The sequence below is a fragment of the Pseudopodoces humilis genome, chromosome 17 (genome assembly GCF_049639895.1).
Source record: "Pseudopodoces humilis isolate 2021_Gansu_Grassland_sample_001 chromosome 17, ASM4963989v1, whole genome shotgun sequence".
Lineage (NCBI taxonomy): Eukaryota > Metazoa > Chordata > Aves > Passeriformes > Paridae > Pseudopodoces > Pseudopodoces humilis.
The window spans coordinates 17,371,465-17,384,220 of NC_142216.1; the positions used below are offsets into that span (position 1 = coordinate 17,371,465).

Genomic DNA, 12,756 nt, shown 5'->3' on the forward strand with positions numbered 1-12,756 from the left:
AACCACTCCCACATGAAAGAGAAAAGAAAATACACTCTGCATGTATTACCTTCTGCATCTGGAGTTCCTCTCTTTGGTCTGCTGGGGTGGAGGACTTTTTCCAAAGGTATTAGAGAAGATGGGTGTGAGAGAGTAATTTGGGACTGGGAATAATTTTTCATCAGTATACTTAAAGACAATCATGGCACTAGGAGGGAGGCCTAATTGTGGAGTTGTGTAATTAGTTTTTATGTCACTGCAATTATTCTGTTGGCTACATATAAAGAACATGGGAAAATGCAGCACTTAATTTTAAATCAAGACTTGATTCTCTTTTAGTAGGTAATTGATGTTGATCACATCACTTAGCAGCGACTATAAAATGTGCTATTTAGATTGTGAAAGGATGGAGAAAAGGACTAAGCAGATAGGTAATTGATGAATCGTGGGCAGCATTGGTGGGAGGCAGCAGGAATCCTTCAGCTGGTTCTGTTTGCAGCTGCTCCTGGGCTTTGTTAGTGCCCAGGGCATTAACGAGCACAGAGCCCCTATCCTGGTCCCACAGCATCGCTGTCCTGGACCATACCAGCAACAGGGCAACTGCACTCCATGGAATTGATCTCTCCTGGTTAAACCCCATCCTTTAATTAATTCAGATTTTCTTCTTAATTTAATTCCTTTAAGGAATTCAGATTTTCTTCATTGAGTTGGTCCTTCCTGGTTAAACCCCTTCCTTCAAGGAATTCAGATTTTCTTCATGGGATTGATCCCTCCTGGCTCATCTGGAACCACCAGGCTCCTTTCCTCAAGGCTGTTTGGCTTCTCCAGTAGCTCTGTTGTGGCAATGTGACCCAGATTTGGTTACAAATGAAATCACCTGACTGGTGCTAAACACTCTCAGAGACATAATTAGACATTTAAGTCCAAAAGCAAAATTAAGTCACAAGGTGCTGTGCTATGAAGCACTGTCTTGCTGTGAAGCCTCACAGTGCTGCCCCTCAACAGGTAACTCAGTTTTTAGTGATTTTTTCATACTAGAAGTACCTGTAAGTAGTTTTGGTTGAGGGAGGACCCAGAGGAAAGCCATGGATGCTGTTTAACACAGCAAGGCAGAGACATCCAGAAGGTTCAGTTGCCCTTTTCCCTCTGGAAGGATGCAGCCACCAGAGAGGTGTCTCTCCTGAACATGAAGCAAACTCCACAGGCTGCAGGAAACTCATGAGGTCGCATTTCCAGGTGGCAGGTCCAGGCTTTGCAGCCCACACTTGCACCAAAATAGATGGATTTGTGGCCAGACAAGCCACTGGATAGACTCCTACCAGGATTTTTAAGTGAAACACTTTCCCCCTCCAGCCCTTCCTTCCCCTCAACCTTTTTTGTGTGCTGTAGCAAAATATGAGATGGAATTAGGGCTCCAGCGGGTGTAATTGTTCAACAGCCTGTTCCGGCCAGCCTCAGCACTGCCAGAGAGCTGCCCACGGCCACTTTCTGTGCTGACACAAAGAAATGCACTTTTACAGCCCAAGACGTGAGTCATGACCCAGCCTGAGTTCAGAGCAGAGGGTTTTTGCAGTACATGTGACTCCAGAGAGGCCAGAGGGGGAACCCTGGGCTTCAGACAGGATGGCATCACAACTGCAGTTTCCCCAGTCACTTTTTAAAATGCTTTTCCTCACCCATTTTGTGTGCTGGGACATGAAGGCTGTGGCAGGACCTGCTCTGCCATGTCAGCATCAGCCTCTCCGAATTGTGAGGCTCAGATGGGTCCAACTTGCAGCCTCTTATCACCACCAGCACAAATCCTATTTCATTCACTGCCAAAAGAAAAGACCCATCCAAAGGCTTTTGCCATCAGTCCCTCGGAGGCTCTGGAGCACTGAGCAGGACACAGGGGCCATCCCTGCCCCAGGAAGGGCTCTGCCAGCCGGGGTGCAGCACGAAGCTCACGGGTGAGCTGCTGTCTGTGCAGCAGTGGCACAGCTCGGGGTCAGCATCGCTGGCTGACAGCCCCTGAGGCTTCCAATCGCTCTGGGCCGCATCCCCAGCACAGCTCTGCACTCGTGGGAGCTCCGGCTGCAGGACGGAGAGCGGGCAGTGCCAGGGGAGAGGCGATACCGGGTCCTGCCGGAGGGCAGGCTGTGCCAGGGGAGAGGCGATACCGGGTCCTGCCGGAGGGCAGGCTGTGCCAGGGGAGAGGCGATACCGGGTCCTGCCGGAGAGAGGCGATGCCGGTGGCTGCAGCGTTTCGCTCCCGGTTATTAACGGCGCCGTTCGGCACCGCCAGGTGCTTTGCTACACGCTGGGTCCCCCGGGCTGCCCTCGTTCGCTCCCGCCTGGTACCGGCTTTGGATTAAATCAGCGAGAGCTACACAGTGATCAGTTCCCAGCGCTCTTCTCCGGAGCCGGGCACAAACGAGGGGAAAGCAGGGAGGAGAATAAAGCCCAGGGACCTGCAGGTACAGGAGGGGTATGAAGGGGAACTTACGTTTTCAGTGTCACCAGCTCAGCTGTGACCAGGCAGGGACAGTGATCCCAGGGATGCTTTCTAGAAGCCTTTATGCCAAATGACCTGGGTAGGGGCCTTTTTGGGTGCCCAAGCAGGGATTTGGGTGAAAAATAAAGTCACCAGCAGGGAGAGCCATGCAGGCAGCAAGAGGACAGTTCAACCCCTGTCTCCTCCCCATGGAACAGAGCCTGGTCACAGACACGCAGTCCTGGTTATCCCTCAGCAGTCAGACTCCCTTGGCTTTGGGGCAGTCAGTCCTCGCAGGGCTGAAGGTTTCAGAGCATTGGAAAGCCCGTGGATAGCAGCCATCCCTGCCTCTCTGGCTGCCTCCCCCAGGAGCCACATCCCGGCTGCCACCTCCTCTCCGCTGTATTTGCAGCACGTCCACATCACAGCACACGTGGGCTTAGGAGCAAGGGCAGGGACAGTTAATACAACACCTCCCCTAAGGTGGAAACACGACACCACCCATCTCAGCAGTGTCACATCACTAAAGGAGAGGGGATGGTTATGAGCCATTATTCCCTGCACAAATGGGATTTAAATCATCATCCATCACCAACACCCAGCACTGGATGTTTCAAAGGTGTCCAGCAAAGCCTTTGTGGCTCCTTTCCACCCTGGCACAAGTGACCACAGTGCCCATCACCTGGAGATCCTTACAGAGCCTCCACACCCACACTCTGCCGCTGCTCCAGGAAGAAATCAGCCCTGTAAAACATCAACAGGACCAAATGTGCAGCTTTAGGGTCTCAGGTCCATCTCCCTGGGGTGGGATCACAGGGCTCCCCAGCTGCCCCACCCCTCCTGGCGTGGCAGGGGAATTGGGATGAGCAGCAGCGCAGTAATTGAAAGCCTTTTTCCTTCTGGAAGCCCTTGAGGCTGCCAGTCTCAGCTGAGCTGCCGCTTGCCAACACTTCTTCATTTCTTCTGTGTTTCATCTAAACTTTCCATTGGGTTCCTCATCCATCTGAGCTGCAAGATAAATATGGAAATAAAGAGGCATTTACAGCCCCTCTCCTGGGTTGGTTTTGTGTATAAACAAGCTGTGCTCACAGCATCCTCCTCTCCACAGTACTGGTTCAGGAGCAGCAGGAACTGCCCAGGACTCAGTTGGATGAAGGGAAATGAGTGCCAGCCACATCCCTGGGGCACTGTGGGGAGGAAACTGAAGTAAAAGGGATGGGGCAAGCAAGGCCCACAGGTTTCTGTAAAGGACTAGAACGGAAAGAGCAACAGCTGAAGAGCTGGATCTGTGAAGTATGACAAAAGGCTTTAATTTGCACGGGATCTCTTAATCCATTAATCACAGGGACATTTATGTATGAAATCCTCCCTCTTGTTTAATACTATCTCAGGTTTGTCCAAGAAGGTAATAACTGTTTGGCAGGGCAGTGGGAGGGGCGAGGTGGGACAGGCTAAAGCCATGGGCTTGTTTCCAGGGAAATCAGCCCTTAACAGCATGGAGCCAGCACAGGGATGAGCAGTGATGAAAAATATTGGACATGGCAGCCCAGGAATCACAGAGGCACTGGGGACATGAAGGAGGATGCCCCAGTGCTTCTTGGCTCTCTGGAGGTTGCCTGCAAAGGCTGGACAAAGCTGCCTGGGTGCCTGGAACAGAGGGTTTGGGGGTTTAAGGGCAGACTCTGACATCATCCCTTCCCCTCCACCATGGTCCCTTCCTCTCCATCCAAACTGCTCCAGTGTTCTTTCCCTTGCCCCAAAGAGCTGGGGGTGTATGAGGATCATCCTGGAGGCAGAGGGAAGCTCTGGCAGCATAGCATGGACTGATCCATCCCCTGATCCTCACCTGATGCTTCTCTCAGGCTCAATCTGTTCTGATTTTATCCCTCTCGCTTTCCCAGCAGCACCAGCATTGCACCAGACCAGCCAAAGTCTCCTTGTGTCCCACGATGGTCCCGCAGACCTCAGACTTCCCTGTCAGCCAGCAGATGACCATAATATCTACAAACCCAGCTGCCTTCCTAGAGCTGTTACCTGCATTCCTCAAGGGAGAAAAATGGGAAAAACTATTATGTGGCCTCTTCCTGGAGAAATCAATGCGATCTCAAGTCACTGTGAAGTTCCCTGACTGTTAGAGATGCTGCACTGGTGAAAACTAACCCTCAGAGGGGAAAGGGTGGGGGAAAAAGAAAGAAAAATAAGTTCCAGTGACTAGACAAGTCTAAAATGTTGCAGAAGGCTAAACTGCCAGGGCTAGGGCTTGTTTGGAAGTCCCAAAGTGGAGAAGGCTGCACAGTCCAGCTGTTAATCACCCCACCAAGAATCAGCTGTAGTTGTTAATTCTAATTAGAGCTGTTGGGTAAAAATGTAATCAAGAGTTTCCATTAGGAAAAAAAAAAACCCAACATTTCATCTAAATTAAAAATTTTGGTTTTTAAGAAAGGGGGTAAACGTTGAAAATTTTGTAACAACTCATTTCAGCATTTTCAAGATGAAAAGGGATGTATTTTTGCTGTGAAATGCATCATCAATTCAAATGTGTTTTATCTTACAGTCTGAAAAGCAAAAAATAGTTTTCAAATCAAAGCAAAAATGGTATTTTTAGGCATTTTCTTTAAAAAAGCCTATCTGGGGGATTCTGTCCTAATTAAGAATGATTATTTTTTTCTTTTTTTCTTAATGGAATAAGCTGTTCCTAGTTAGCTCTGCTCTAAAACACTGGGTTGATGTGCCCACCCATCTGTCCCCAGTACCTGACCCCAGGGCTCTGCCCACACCACCCCACTCTGGGTGTCAGCACTGCCTGAAATCCCTGGGATCTGAGTCAGGCTTTAAAGAGTTAAAGCAAATTCTTTGCTGCCAAGAGACCTGGTGGGGCACTGGAAGGACACAGGTGTGTTTGGTGGGCCTTGTGCAGATCTGAATTCCTAAGGGGAGCTGATTGTGGTGCCCACATTCGGGGCAAGGCAGATGCGACCCCCCTTTGTAGATTTGACCCTGTGTTTGATGCCATGGGATTGTCACAGATCCCAGCAGGGGTTTGCATCCTAAGGGATCCTCTCCACAGGATTAGCAGGTCACATTTATTATGCAGAGGAGGTGGTTTAGGATCTGTTAGATGAATAGCAGAGCTTGTGGTTTGTGATCTGTCTTCTGGGTAGGAGCACTGAAGGACAGAGAGGACAGAAAAAATGGGGGTTAAAAAGGAGCTGGGAACAGAAGGGGACACCAGGGAAGGAGACTGGGCCAGGGAGAAGCTCAGCAGGAGGAGAGGAGGGTGGAAGAGGAAGGGAGCAAAGCTCAAGGGCTCTGCCAAAGATTAAATGGAAAAAGAAATTGCTGTGCAGCAGTTTCAGCCCAGAACAGAGGGAGCTGCACAGGCTCCTCAAGCTGCCCAAGTGCATTTAGAGCAACAGAAACACCAGGCTCTGACAGGGCCAGGAGACCCAGGCAGGTGTGGAGGGGGGAAATGGGGAGAGGAGCAGGCCTGGGGGAGCAGAGTCCCACAGACAGGGCACACTCCTGCCCAGCCACATCCAGAGTGGCACTGCCCTTGCTGCTGGTGCACGCAGCCCTGAAGGCTGACAGGGGGTTATATAACCCTTCCCGACAGCTCTTTCCTCTGCACCCAGCGAGGCTGAGGGAGCAGCCTGGGCAGCCTTTCCCCTGTGCCCAGAGGGACACAGCCAGCCTCAGCCTCTGAGACAGCTGAGCAGCACATCCTGCCCCACTGGCACCCCCAGGGAGCTGTGCTGGCTGAGCTGGCACCCAGGACATGGCACCAAGCCCCTCTGGGAGGCCACAGAGGCCCTTGGCCAGGGAAGGAGATGGCTGGATTTTGGGTTCTTGCAGAGAGCAACTGGTGGATGAAGCCTGGAGCATCACCCACATGTGGGAGCAGACACAAGGGATAACACAGTGCAACTTTATGCACCTAACTCAAAATAAACTTTCTTTTTAAAAAAAACATATCTAAAAAGAATGATTTTTCACTTTCTTTTTTTTTTTTGTTATTATTTTGAAATTATAAGTTATTGAAAGACTTCTCATTACTCTCACAAATCATTCTCAGGCAAAGAAAAGGAAGAAAAGGCAGTTCTACCTTCAACAGTGCTTTGTAACAAAATGAGTCAGATTCATTTTGCTCATGATTTGCCCTTGGCTCCCTTTGTCCATGTCTTAAACTACATCCTGGCTTGGTCTGATTAGCAGCGTCTCCTCGGGGGCAGAGGAGGCCCTGCAGGAGCTGGAGGTGTTGCAGGTCAAGATTAAAGCGCTCTGCACGCCATTCAATGTCAAAACTATAACTGGCTTAACTCAGTGCAATTAGATGGCTCAGAGGTTACTGAGTAACGGCGGCAGTGTTTCAGCGCAGGTGATTAAAGCACAGCCCTGGCATTAAGGGATGTGATTAAAAGGCAGTGTCAGGGCTGAGACCTGGCAAAGGAGCTCAGCAGGCAGGGTTAAATCCACAGCTTCTTCTGGGGTTGGATACCCCAGGGCCTGGAAAAGAGCTCTTAAGTATCAGCTGAGCCAGCTCAGCTTTTAGGTCTGGAATGCCATCTTGTGATGGCAGTGGGGAAGTGGAAATGGCCTCTCTGTGGAATCATTGGAGATGATGGAATTATAGAACGGGTTGGGTCAGAAGAGACCAAAAAAGTAATTTTACTCCTCCCCCCCCACCATGGGCAGGGACACCTTCCACCATCCCAGGCTGCTCCAAGCCCCAGTGTCCAGCCTGGCCTTGGGTATTTCCAGGGATCCAGGGGCAGCCACAGCTGCTCTGGGCACCCTGTGCCAGGGCCTGCCCACCCTGCCAGGGAACAATTCCTGCCCAATATCCCATCCAGCCCTGCCCTCTGGCAGTGGGAGCCATTCCCTGTGTCCTGTCCCTCCATCCCTTGTCCCCAGTCCCTCTCCAGCTCTCCTGGAGCTCCTTTGGGCACTGGCAGGGGCTCTGAGCTTTCCCTGGAGCCCTCTCCTCTCCAGGTGAGCATCCCCAGCTCTCCCAGCCTGGCTCCATGGCTGCTCCAGCCCTGGGAGCGTCTCCATGGCCTCCTCTGGACTTGCTCCAGCAGCTCCATGTGCTTCTGATGCTGGAGCAGCTCTGCAGGGGGAGTCTCATAGGGACAGAGTAGAGGGGGACAATCCCCTTCCTCCCCTGCTGCCCACTCCTCTGTGAGGGCAGCCCAGTGCAGAGGGGTTTCAGGGCTGCACATTGTTGGCTCATGCCCAACTTTTCATCCATGATATCCTCCAAGTCCTTCTCTGCCGATCAATGAGCTTTTCTCCCAGTCTGTGCTCATGCGTGGGATTGCCCTGACCTGGGTGCAGCACCTCAGAGTGCTGAATCTCCCAGAAGAGAAAAAGGCAGCATCAAGGCCATGGCTGCCCCACCACCTCAGCTGTGTGGGAGCCGAGCAAGGCTGGTGTCACTCATAGTGCAATGTGAGCCCAAACACCCACAACGCATCATCATCGCTGTCCCCAGCCATGACAGACACTGAGGGGACAAAAGTTCCTCTCATCAGAGCCCATCCCTGCTTGGCTGTGGGGCTGGAGGTGACCACCATGGTAAATGATGATGTACATCCACAAATCTTTTCTTCCATAGGCTAACTGAATTGTCTTCCTCTTCCCATGGTACTACTCTGTCTTTTTCTCCAGTGACTGACGGTGTGGCCAAATGGCGTAGAGCCAAAATCTGATCAGTAGGGAAGGAGCACAGTACCAACCCTGCAGTGCCAGAGCTGAAGGTGAGCAGTGATGTGGGGCAGGCACTGAGCCCTGGGCACAGTGTGGTGTGTTCAGGGCCGAGGTGACAGTAAAGGATCTCTCTTGCTGCCACAGAAGCTGCAGACGTCGGCTACACGGGGGGATGTCCCACCCCAGGCTTGGAGCACACGTATTTTGAAGCATTACAGCTCCATGCCAGTGCAGATCTCTTGAGTGGATACACTGTGCCAGCAGACAGTGCTCGTGTCCTGGTTTAACCCACCCTAATTTATGGGAGCCAAATCACTCAGATGTGATTCCTCCTTTATGCTGTAACTGAGCATTCACTCGACAGGGGTTACCCAGGCTTCTGGAGCCTGTTGCTTTGAATACAAGCTGCAGGGCTATGCTGGGATGCAGGGAGCTCAGGGGAGGCTGTGTCTAGACTAGAGGAACTCTCCTGAAGGCTAGCTGAGCTTTTGTTTTGTAATAACTCATATCTCTAATCTGGCTTGGAACAAAGCATCTCGGTCCCTTCAGGCCCCGCCACAACACTTGCAGGAGAAAAGGAGGATCTGTTTAGCTGTTACCAAGCCAAGATGAACAACAGGGACTGGCTGCAAGTGATACAGGGAGCACATTCCTGTGACAGAAAAGGGCTTCACTCCCATGGCAGAGCTGCTGTGTTTCATCTGGTTTCATGCTTTTCACCCAAAGTTCACAAATTATGTACAGGCCTTTGTTTGAGCCTCCCTCTGAGGCCAGCAAGCAGAGGAAAAACTGTGCACACAGAGGGAATCTATACTGGGAAGTGAGAGGCTGGTCTTGGCACTGAGAGCTGCTGAGTTCTGGTATTTGGCATTCAGGAAGCTTTTGAAGTCTCCTGATCCTGCCGAAAATGTCTTATTGAAAGAAACAAAGCATATTAATTTGGGCCCCATGCTGCGCTAATGAATTAAACAGCTTCCAAACTGAAGCTGTGGCTTAGGGTCTCAGCAGAGTCATCATCCATCCCTGCGTGGGCACGTGCCCTCAGCCACGGGCAGCGAGAGCCCCAGGAACAAGAGCATGAAGCACTCTGTGTCTGCTTTCACCCATCCCTCCACCAGCCAGCTTCTGCTGCACTGGGCATAGCTGGGAAACCTGCTCCTCAGCAGGTTCATCACTGACAGGGGAAGCAACGAACTCCTTCACCCAGCAGCAGCCTCTCTCCCTGCACGCAGACGTGTCCAGGGCACAACAAGCCCAGAGCTTCCCAGGACAAGGCAGGATCAGGCTGAGCCAGGAAGAAGCACCCCCACATCCGGGAAGAATAGCTGCCTGCATTGGGCTGAAAATAGACCATGAAGCGTTTGAAGAAGACAGAGCTGGAGTGGATGATTGCCGGAGGCAAGGCACAGCTCCAGCTGAGTTCATTGCTGAGCTCTGAGAGCATAAGCACATGAAGAGCATGGGGGAGGGATGCCAGGCTTTCTGGAAAGGCCTTGAAGTGTCTCACTGGAGCACAAAGCCCAGAGAAAAACTTCCTTTGAGTGGATCCCCAGCGAGGGAGGTCACAGTTACACTGCTGTGCCCTGACATGAATACACAGAGCACTGGGCTGATGTTAAGGCATCCAGTGGAAGCCAGGGAAGATGTGGAATTGTGCTTCTCCCAGCGAGGCACTTGGCAGCACTACAACTTTTTTCTCTGCTTATTTCAGGGCTGGTTTTTTTTTTGCTTCTGCCAGCTGTTTCTGAGCTGACACTTCTACCTCCTGTGCCTGAAGAGGGACACATGACGGGCAAGCAGAGTGGCAGCTCACCAGCCCTCTGCTTCCCGTGAGCTGGTGCTTGAGTTTAGTTCTCCCAGCTCCACAGATCCTGTGTTTCCTGCTCTGGCTCTGTCAGGGATGCTGGAAGTGTCCAAGGCCAGCTTGGACGGGGCTCGGAGCAACCTGGGATAGTGGAAGGTGTCCCTGCCCATGGCAGGGGGTGGGACGAGATGATCTTTAAAGTCCCTCCCAGCCCAAGCGCCCTGTGACTGATTATCGAGGGTTTTTCCCCGCCCCGGGGGGAGCGGCCGACGCGAGCGGGGCGGTGCCGGTGGAATCACCTCGGCAGTGCGGCCGCGTTTGGGCCTTTTGTGCCGCTGCCATGAGGGGAAGGAGCGGCTCCGGCGGGCCGGGCTCCCCCGGTTCGCTGCCATGAGGGGAAGGAGCGGCTCCGGCGGGCCGGGCTCCCCCGGTTCGCTGCCATGAGGGGAAGGAGCGGCTCCGGCGGGCCGGGCTCCCCCGGTTCGCTGCCATGAGGGGAAGGAGCGGCTCCGGCGGGCCGGGCTGTTTTCTGCCGCTGCCATGAGGGGAAGGAGCGGCTCCGGCGGGCCGGGCTGTTTTCTGCCGCTGCCATGAGGGGAAGGAGCGGCTCCGGCGGGCCGGGCTCTTTTCTGCCGCTGCCATGAGGGGAAGGAGCGGCTCCGGGCGGGTCGGGCTCACTCGGCTCGCCGCCATGAGGGGCCGCCGCCGCCAATGAGGTGAGGAGGGCAGAGGGGACGGGTGGTGGCCGCAGCGGGGCTGGAGATCGGGGTTCCTGGGACAGAATGTGCCACCTGAAATACTCACTTTTTGTTACTTAGCTGTTTGTGCTGGCCGGCAAGCGCTGTGGTTCGCGGTGCCCCGGGACTGGGGGTGTTGCTCCACTGTGCTACTCAACAGTAATTCCTCAGCCTTTTGTTCGGTTTGCTGGCTTTTGTCCTCTGCCGCAAGCTGTTGTTGAGCTTTATGAATACAGGTGGAATTAATGGATTAATTTTGATGTTTGTACTGCGCTCTCTTTAGGCCTTCAGCCGATAGGGGATCGCGGTGCCCCGGAGCTGTGGGTGGCCGGGCGCCGCCCGAAGGAGCCCTGAGGTGACCCGACCCCGTCGTGTGTGAAAGCCGAGCTGTGCTGTGCTGGGACAGCCAAGGAGGCATCTCCAGGGGGGCACTGGAGCCTGCCGAGAGGAGATGTGAAGGGATAACCTGCCCGTGAGGCACAGGGAGAGCTCTGGAGCAACGTTGAGTGAGGTGTGACCATGAGCCAACAAGGGGAAATGGGCAAAAATTTGGGTTTTGCTGGCTTGAATTAACTAAACGGCCTCTGCTGGCTGCTGTGGCCTCAGGTCCTCGGGGTGGAAATAACATGGTTTATCCAGCGATAGCTTTAACTTATCTGTTCCTCTTGCTGGATGAAGCCCTAACGAGAGGAGCCATCAGCAGAGGGGTGCCTTCACCTTTTTTTGCACTGTAAACCCCGCAGTTTTGTTTGTTTTCTTCTCCCAGCAGTAGTCAGCTGCGCTGGCTGCTCGGTGCCCGTGCCAGTGTTACACTGCTGGGAGAGAAAGGTGCTGCTGAGCTCTCCTGGCACCAGTGGGGCCGTCTTGGCACTCAGTGGCGCCAGGTTTTGGCAGCACCGTGCATGCCAGAGAGTGGAGTAACTCCTGCCTGTGGAGTTAGAGCCTAGATTGGATGCAGACAACACACAGAAAATGGAAAATTCTGTTGCAGATATTTTAATGTGCATGTTTTATATAAAAATTAATGTAATCTAATTAACTGGTCAGTGCTAAGGGTTGATTAGGGGTCCTCTTTTCAGCTGTCTTTATTGGGTTTTTATTACAGGTAAATTGTTGGTTTGGGGCTTGCTGGAGCAGCAGGAGTGGTCAGAAGTAAAAGCTGTGGATGCTGCTTTGAAGATCCGTGTTAGAAAGGTATTGGGAAGATGGAAACCTGGAGCCCACAGTTTAAACGGGGCAGCTAGAGAAGAATTTGTTTTCAGGATGTGGATGTAGGAATTGGAAACATCAAAGGTGTATTAAAGGGCGAGATATAACAAGAATTATGTGTAAAATTTATTGTTAATCTCCTCTCAGTGCTTGTTTAAAATACATTTTTATATGACCTCAATTAAACATATTTATATTTAAGCTTGTTCAGTTTATTTTTCATTATCTTTCAAGGCTGTTGGGTGCAGCAAGGATTTAAGAGTGGTGTTGAATTCTTGTGGGGGACTGGAGAAGTTGTAGTGAGGCACCAACTCATCGCTCAGCCTGGGGGGAAGTGAGCCCACAAAGGAAGGTTGAGAAAGGCTGTAGAATATGTAAAATATATTAGAACTGGTGGGGAGGGGCAAGATGACCGACAGGGATTTGAACAAAAACTGTGTTTAAATGCAAAAGTTAGAACAAAAGATGAGGTTTGGATCCCTTTGGATTCAATGCAGGCTTATTGAAAACCCTGGGTTTTTTAAATAATTCAGACTCCTTAAATGTCCCTGACACTGTTTAGCCACGAGCCCTTCTGCTGCCTGAACATCCAGAGCTTTGAATGCAGCTTTTACACTGCACGTGGGAATACTTATTAAAATACTCAACATTAGGGAGGAAAGGTTTTTGCTGGTTTGAAGCCTGAGTTCCATTGTTTCTGTAGGAACAAATCCTACCTGTAAAACTAATCAAGGACTTTCCTGTGGTTTTATGTTGTGCCCAGCAATCTTCCTCTTTCCCAGGTGGGTGCCACAGGGCTGGCACAGGGCTGAGTGAACACTTACTGTGTCAGGGGGCTCTGCTGCTGG

At 52.0% G+C, this 12,756-nt stretch overlaps 1 long non-coding RNA gene and 1 other non-coding gene across 2 annotated transcripts; both read left to right on the plus strand.

Annotated features, from left to right (window-relative positions):
- Window positions 1-10,276: 10,276 nt before the first annotated feature.
- On the plus strand, window positions 10,277-12,109 carry LOC106628689 (uncharacterized). The gene is made up of 3 exons (XR_001332137.2): window positions 10,277-10,678; window positions 10,983-11,210; window positions 11,805-12,109. It is a non-coding gene; the product is annotated as an uncharacterized LOC106628689 (long non-coding RNA).
- Window positions 11,461-11,662, plus strand: LOC148182994 (small nucleolar RNA SNORA74). The gene has a single exon (XR_015774056.1). It is a non-coding gene; the product is annotated as a small nucleolar RNA SNORA74 (small nucleolar RNA).
- Window positions 12,110-12,756: the final 647 nt, after the last annotated feature.